At 41.1% G+C, this 8,066-nt stretch overlaps 1 pseudogene; it reads left to right on the top strand.

Annotated features, from left to right (window-relative positions):
• Positions 1 to 4,135: 4,135 nt before the first annotated feature.
• Positions 4,136 to 4,410, top strand: LOC131499650 (ragulator complex protein LAMTOR5-like; annotated as a pseudogene).
• The last annotated feature ends 3,656 nt before the right edge of the window (positions 4,411 to 8,066 follow it).

The following is an 8,066-nucleotide window of genomic DNA, read 5'->3' as shown; positions in this document are numbered from 1 at the left end:
TATACTCAGAAAATATTGGGAAAACCAAAATATTAATTCTAATACACCATAGCCAATTCAATATTTTTTAAATAAAAACAATTTTCCCACCCCACATTAAAAAAATATTTAAAAATTTTTTTAATGTTTATTTATTTTTGAGAGAGAGAGACAGAAAATACGCAGGGGAGGGGCAGAGAGAGAGGGAGACACAGAATCTGAAGCAGGCTCCAGGCTCTGAGCTGTTAGCACAGAGCCCAATGCAAGGCTTAAACTCACAGACAGGGAGATCATGACCTGAGTTGAAGTCAGATCAGATGCTTAACCAACTGAACCACTTAGGCTCCACCCTTACCCCACATTTTAAATACACTTTTGTGAAAAGTCTTGGAGATATGTCTCTTTACACTTATGAAAAACACTCACCATATAACCTAATTGGCAACTCTGATCCTCATTTTCTTTTTTTTTAAAGTTTATTTATTTAGTTTTTAGTAATCTTTATGACTAACGTGGGGCTCAAACTCACAACCCCAGATGAAGAGTCACATGCTCTTCTGACTGAGCCAGCCAGGCATCCCTCTGATCCTCATTTTCAAACCAATAAAGTAAATCAGAGCTAATTTCTGTCTGACTTTTAAAATTCAAGTCATTGGGGCACCTGGGTGGCTCAGTTAGTTAAGTGTCCAACTCCTGATTTCAGATCAGGTCATGATCTCACAGTTGGTGGGATCAAGCCCCATGTTGGATTCTGCGATGACAGCATAGAACCTGCTTGGGATTCTCTCTCTGCTCCTCCCCTGCTCATGCTTTCTCTCCCTCTTTCAAAAATCAATAAGTAAGTATTTCAAATAAAATAAAATAAAATAAAATAAAATAAAATAAAATAAAATAAAATTCAAATGAATATGTTAATGGGCATTTTGAGGAACATTAGAACAATTACTGAGCAATAAGTTATGGAACATATCTTGTATGATACATTACCAAAAGCAGGCAAGAATCAAATAATGCAGCTCTTACATAATTAATTTATTCATGTTCAGACTAATTTATAAAAACAAGATAATTATGCTATTTGCCATATATGTTCCAATATGTTATGCGACTAATATTGTGAGTTATTTACAAAGTAAGGAATATGAGGATTTTTTTTTATTTCTTGGATGTGTGCATGTGCATATATAAAAATCAGGTATTCAGCTTTTGAAAATAAAATGATGCATAAAAAACAGAATTAACTTTATTACTTTTGACATCATGTTTTTTTTTAATGTTTATTTATTTTTGACAGAGAGACACAGAGTGTGAATGGGGCAGAGGCAGAGAGAGAGGGAGACACAGAATCCGAAGCAGGGTCCAGGCTCTGAGCTGTCAGCACAGAGCCCAATGCGAGGTTTGAACCCACGAACCATGAGATCGTGATCTGAGCTGAAGTTGGACGCTTAACCGAATGAGCCACCCCGGTGCTCCTGTTTGACATCATGATTGAACTTTTCCAATGAAAGAGAAAGGCATATTGCACTAATTAGTCCAGGATTTGCATCATTAAACATTAAAAAAAATTTTTTTTAATGTTTATTTTTATTTTCTGAGAGAAACAGAGCATGAGCAGGGGAGGAGAGACAGAAAGGGAGACACAGAGGGGCGCCTGGGTGGCGCAGTCGGTTAAGCGTCCGACTTCAGCCAGGTCACGATCTCGCGGTCCGTGAGTTCGAGCCCCGCGTCAGGCTCTGGGCTGATGGCTCGGACCCTGGAGCCTGTTTCCGATTCTGTGTCTCCCTTTCTCTCTGCCCCTCCCCGGTTCATGCTTTGTCTCTCTCTGTCCCAAAAATAAATAAAAAAACGTAAAAAAAAAAAAAAAAAAAAAAAAAAAAAAAGAAAGGGAGACACAGAATCTGAAGCAGACTCCAGGCTCTGAGCTGTCAGCACAGAGCCCGAAGGGAGGCTCGAAACCACAAACTGTGAGATCATGACCTGAGCCGAAGTCAGATGCTTCGCCCACTGAGCCACCCATGCGCCCCTCATTAAACATTTTATAAGTTAAATCAGATGAGGACTGACTGGTATTGGAGTAAATATTTCATGATATGTTTTGATAAAACTACCTTATTAACTACCATATTGATTAATGCACAGAAAATCTGAAAGAAATCACGTGACAGTTTTGTTGGCGAATTTATCCAGTGTATCTTGAATAATTTGATAGTCCCAGATGAAGTTTCCTTGAAAGGAATCAGCGTTATTTACTTGTACCCCTTTGAAGGTAGCTTTTCTTTCCACGAAAGACACCCTGGGGTGAGTACTGAATAAAATGTACAGAATGGAATGGTTTATCTTAAATATGCAGGGAGGGGGGCTGGGAAGGTACTTGGAGGATTTGATGTTTGCTTTGATTTCAGGAGGTTGTTGCTAGGAGCAAAGTTTTTTCAATAATAAACTAGAGATGGAAGAGGTGAAGTCATTTCCACTCCATTATCCCACTACACAATATCTGAATTCAAAATATCCCAATGGAGGCCAAATCCTCCCAATAAAAAAATGTACAAAACAATGGAAGACAAAAAGTAGGCAGCTTTTCTTCCCCCTTTAATTATTAAAGGAGCCTTTTCAGAAATCTATATCTCAAAGTGTCCCTTTGTTTGGTGCCCCAGAGGTTTTTACTCCCAGGAGCAGTTCAGGGCAGGTTAAGAGTATGCATTCCTTTTGTAAAGCAAGAGGAGGGCAGATTATGAAAGCAGCTTTGAGAAGGAGAACCTGTGTGAGCAAGCAGCCCTCCTTTCACGCAAAGCTGGGGATCTGGAAATAGATGCTGCTGTTTCCACTTTGAAGACATCTGACCACTGACCTCCAGCTTTGAGGATATTTCCTTGGGCTGGACAAAGGCAGATATGGCAGGCTCACCACTGAGTTGCTTTGGAATTCAGGGAACATTCTTCATCCATCTTGTTCTAATCTTGCAAGTGGAACCAATGTCTAGGTTCCAGTTTCCCTCCATAGTATTTTGAGAATTAAGCATGAGAAATAGTTACTACTACTACTTAGGTTTTGAATAGTACTTTTAACTTTCCAAAAGACTTTGTTGTCTGGATCTTGTGTTTTCCTCCCAGTTGTCCCTCAAAGGCAAGTCTTCCCCTTGTGTGACGGATGTGAGCCATGGAGACCCAGGACAAAACAAGCCAAAGATCTCAGAGCAAATAAGTGCCCTGGTTGGGAGTAACACCTTTGCTTGCCTCTTTCCTCCACATGCATCAACATGGGAACATACTGAGAAAACAACAAAAGCAGAGCAAAAGAAATCACCAGTTACATCAAATACTAGCAGATGAATAGAAAGTATGAAGCATTTCCAGTATGTATACTTCATACAATATATAGCGTATCTAAGTTTCTAGTGCATCTGGATTTTTTTTTTTTAATTTTTTTTTTTAACGTTTATTTTTTTTTAATTTTTGAGATAGGGAGGGACAGAGCATGAACAGGGGAGGGTCAGAGAGAGGGAGACATAGAATCTGAAACAGGCTCCAGGCTCTGAGCAGTCAGCACAGAGCCCGACGCGGGGCTCAAACTCACGGACCGCGAGATCGTGACCTGAGCCGAAGTCGGACACTTAACCGACTGAGCCACCCAGGCGCCCCTAGTGCATCTGGATTTTTAAAAAATATCATTTTCATAAAGTAATAGAGGCCAGTGAATATTCTTAGTTCACTCCATCAAATTATGACTCAGTTAACTGAAGGGGATAAAAAACAAAACCATTCTTTACTGCCCAGTGATGTGTGATGTACTTTGCACTTCTGTAACCACCCTGCAAGATGATCCTCCCCGGTATGGAATGATGCCAGCCAAACAAGGAATTTTTTTAGAAATAATTACATTTCAGATTATTTTCAGATTGCTTCATTTGAAACAAAGTTTTATTTTTTGCCACCCTGTTCCTTTCCCCAGAGGTAATCAATGAGAAAGAATTTAAACCATGAAATCTGTTGTAATCCTGCACATACCCTGGGCAACATGAAATAAGATATTTGGGGCTAACATCTTAGGTAATATTACCTAATCCAGGAAGTGTTTGGATATTGTAAGACCTTGGTTTATGGACAACTAAGTATATAATGTTGGAAGCAGGGTAGGGGCGGGGCAGGCAGCAGGCGGGATGGAGACGAGCTTGGAGCAACACTTGGAGGACACAGTGAAGAATTCATCCATTGTTGGACTCCTGTGCACAGATTCACAAGGTCTTAATCTGGGCTGCCGCGGATCCCTGTCAGATGAGCATGCTGGAGTAACATCTGTTCTAGCCCAGCAAGCAGCTAAGCTAACTGCAGTCCCCACTAAATTCCTGTGGTGTGTCTAGAATCAGATAATGGGAACATTATGATCCGGAAACATGATGGCATCACAGTAGCAGAGCACAAAATGGTCTCTTGACATCTCATTTCAGTTCTCCAGCAGCCTGTCTTAGGGGCTTGATCCTATGTTAATTATCTTGTAGAACTATTAAACTTCCAGTGGTTAGGCCCCATTTGTTTAGTGTGCATTGGGCACTTTTCTATGAATTTTAGAGTAAGCTGCTTTTTCACACTCAGTGGACTGACTTATCAAAATATAAGTAAGAAAGAAAGGATCATGTTTTGAGGCAGCAGATCCAGGTCACCTTGTATATAGAATTTTGTTATGTTCAATACATCTGGTTGGAGGACTAGAAAGAAAGAAAGAAAGAAAGAAAGAAAGAAAGAAAGAAAGAAAGAAAGAAAAAGAAAGAAAGAAAGTAGGAAGCAGGTTCTAGTCAAGGATCAAGGTAAAAATTTACATATCACTTCAGCATAAAAGAGGACAAGGAGTGAAATAATGAGTGTGGGAGAAATGAATCATAACTGGGAGTTGTGTGTGAGTCCAAGACAGGAAAGGAGCTTCCACAAGTCTATCGAGCAGTTAAGAGCAGAGAAAATCCAGGTGCCCAAGATCAGTCAAACAATGTGTAACCTAGGCCCAGAATCCAGTTCCAAGATGGCCCTTCTTCTCTGAGCTGCCCCAAAGACTGCCTAGTGATCTGGAGCCCCTGCTCCTGCCCTCCAAAAGTTATGTATGATCTAAATTGCTTTATGAACAGAGAACCCTTCAATTTTAGAGCCGAGAAGAAACTTAAATACTACCTAATAACACCAAGTTCTCAAGCAATTTGCTCCCTGGGCCACATAATACTCTTAAAGGTATTGAGGACCCTAAAGAGTTTTAGTTTATGTGTGGGCTATATCTACTGATATTTACCATATCAGAAATTAGCTCTGATAAAATTTTTAAGTACTTGTTAATTTAATATTTTTAATGTGTATTTATTTTTAAGAGAAAGAGAGAGACAGAGTACAAGCAAGTGACAGAGAGAGACAGAGACTCAGAATCCAAAGCAGGCTTCAGGCTCTGAGCTGTTGCACAGAGCCCCACACAAGGCTCAAACTCATGAACTGCGAGATCATGACCTGAGGCAGAGTCAGATGCTTAACTGACTGAGCCACCAGGCACCCTGTACAGAAGGTCCCTTTTATGACTATGTGCTTTCCTACATGTGCATCCTGACAGTCATTTAGATATATAAATGAGGTGATGGATACCTATAAATGTTTACTACAGGGCTTGGCTCATAGTAATCACTCAAAAAAAAGGGAGGAGCTCTTCCTACTATTGTTGTTAATAGTTGTTATTAAGTACATTCCAAGCAATGTGCCAGGGACCAAGGGTCATATCAAAGTGAGTAGGATGGCCTGAGCTGTTTAAGAGTAGGGGAGGTAAGATAAATACACACCTATATAGAACAAAACAGATTATGTCAAGAATGATAAAAAACAAGGGAGATGCCATATTCATTCATTCATTTATTCACTCAACAAATATTAACTAATTGTTCCCCATATACCAGGAGCAACAGCCAGGAGGGAGCCAATGTAGTGGAGTCAAGTGAATGAGAGGGAGGGCGGCAGGAGGTACGGTGAAGAGATAGGGGTGGCCCATGCGCACACTGTGTGGGCCTTTGTAGGTCAGTATGATTGGGGATATAAGGAAATGTTTCATGAGAAATTGGCATTCGAGTTAGAAATTGAAAAGAGTTAGGATTTGATAATAGAGTTGATACACACATTTTTTTAATTCACATTCAACAAACATTTGATTTTCTTGCTAAGTCTGCTCCATGTTGTACAAAGGATCCCTACTTTCTTTTTAATTTTTTAAATGTTTTATTGATTTTTTAGAGAGAGACACACACACACAGAATATGAGTGGGGGAGGGGCAGAGAGAGAGGGAGCCACAGAATCTGAAGCAAGCCCCAGGCTCTGAGCCATCAGCACAGAACCTGCTGCAGGGCATGAACTCACAGACCTATGTCGGGCATGAACTCACAAACTGTGAGATCATGACCTGAACCAAAGTCAGACGCTTAACCGAATGAGCCACCGAGGTGCCCCAAGAATCCCTACTTTCAAAGAAGAAAATTTTGCATTTGTTTTTATTATATAAGGAATACATGCTCACTTCAAAACATTTAGAACATGCAGATGAGCAAAAATGAGAAAATAAAAACCACCCACAATCTTCCTATCCAGAGAGAATCCCTTTAATTAAGGCCAGGATTAGAGTAAGGTGAGTGACACATTTGCCTCAGGTACAAAATTTAAGGGAGTGTGGGGGAGGACAGTGTTAACAAATTCAGTAATCAAGATAAATCATATTTTAATGTAACAGTTTTTAAAAAGCAAAAAAATCCACAGTGACACAATACCTAAATTTTAATAAAGGCAGGATCCAACCCTGCACTTGTCTTGCTCACCTTCCCTCTCTTTACCCTCAGACTGGCACTGACGGCTTGGTCATTTCCTGAGTGTCCCCTCTCCTCCAGATCCAGTCTCTGCCCTCCTTTAGGCTGTGGGAGGCTGAGCCCTGGTGGCGGGTGGGGGGAGGCACCAATGGGCTTCTTTGCCTTCTGGCTTCCAGCTGGGTTCAGCCAATGGGAAGCAATTGCAGGAAACCAGAAAGTGGGGTGTTTCTTCTGCACTCTCTACCTTTTCATCACCTAAGTTCTGGCAGTTGTGGCTTTTTCTGCAAAAACAACTCCTGCCCAGAGGCCCCTCTCCCACACTTCCCGCAGGCATATAGGTGCTAATGGCTTACTGCTATTGTCAGAGTGTGGGAACCTCACATTCTCTTGTTGATTCCCTTAATGCTGCTTACATTTCTGTAAGTTGACCTTTTGAAGAAACTACTTACTAAATTCCAACTTAGGGTGCCTTCTGCTTTTTAAAGGAACCTTGACTGTTAAAACCATTGTCAACATTTTAGTTCTAAGATATTTGCCTTAAAAAATCTTTTTTAACATTTATTCATTTTTGAGAGACAGTGTGAGTGGGGGAGGGGGAGAGAGAGAGGGAGACACAGAATCCTAAAGCAGGCTCCAGGCCGTGAGCTGTCAGCACAGAGCCCGACACAGGGCTCAAACTCACAAACCCTGAGTTCATGACCTGAGCTGAAGTTGGACACTTAACTGACTGAGCCACCCAGGCACCCCAAGCATCCAACTCTTTTTTTTTTTTTAATTTTTTTTTAACGTTTTATTTATTTTTGAGACAGAGAGAGACAGAGCATGAACGGGGGAGGGGCAGAGAGAGGGGGAGACACAGAATGGAAGCAGGCTCCAGGCTCCGAACCATCAGCCCAGAGCCCAACGCGGGGCTCGAACTCACGGACCACGAGATTGTGACCTGAGCTGAAGTCGGATGCTCAACCGACTGAGCCACCCAGGCGCCCCCCAAGCATCCAACTCTTGATTTCAGCTCAGGTCATGATCTCTCAGTTTGTGAGATCAAGCCCCATGTTGGGCTCTGCACTGACAGCACAGAGCTGCTTGGGATTCTCTCTCTCCCACTCTTTTTGCCCTTTCACCACTCATACTCTCTCAAAATAAATAAATAAACATTAAAAAAAAAAAGAGTCTCTTATGAAGGTTTGTCTCCCTTTCTTTTTCCCCCTTCCCATATGTTCATCTGTCTTGTTTCTTAAATTCCACATATGAGTGAAATCATATGGCATTTGTCTT

The sequence above is a fragment of the Neofelis nebulosa genome, chromosome 17, assembly GCF_028018385.1.
Source record: "Neofelis nebulosa isolate mNeoNeb1 chromosome 17, mNeoNeb1.pri, whole genome shotgun sequence".
Lineage (NCBI taxonomy): Eukaryota > Metazoa > Chordata > Mammalia > Carnivora > Felidae > Neofelis > Neofelis nebulosa.
The sequence above is the reverse complement of the archived record's forward strand: the minus strand, read 5'-3'. Positions and strand labels throughout refer to the sequence as shown.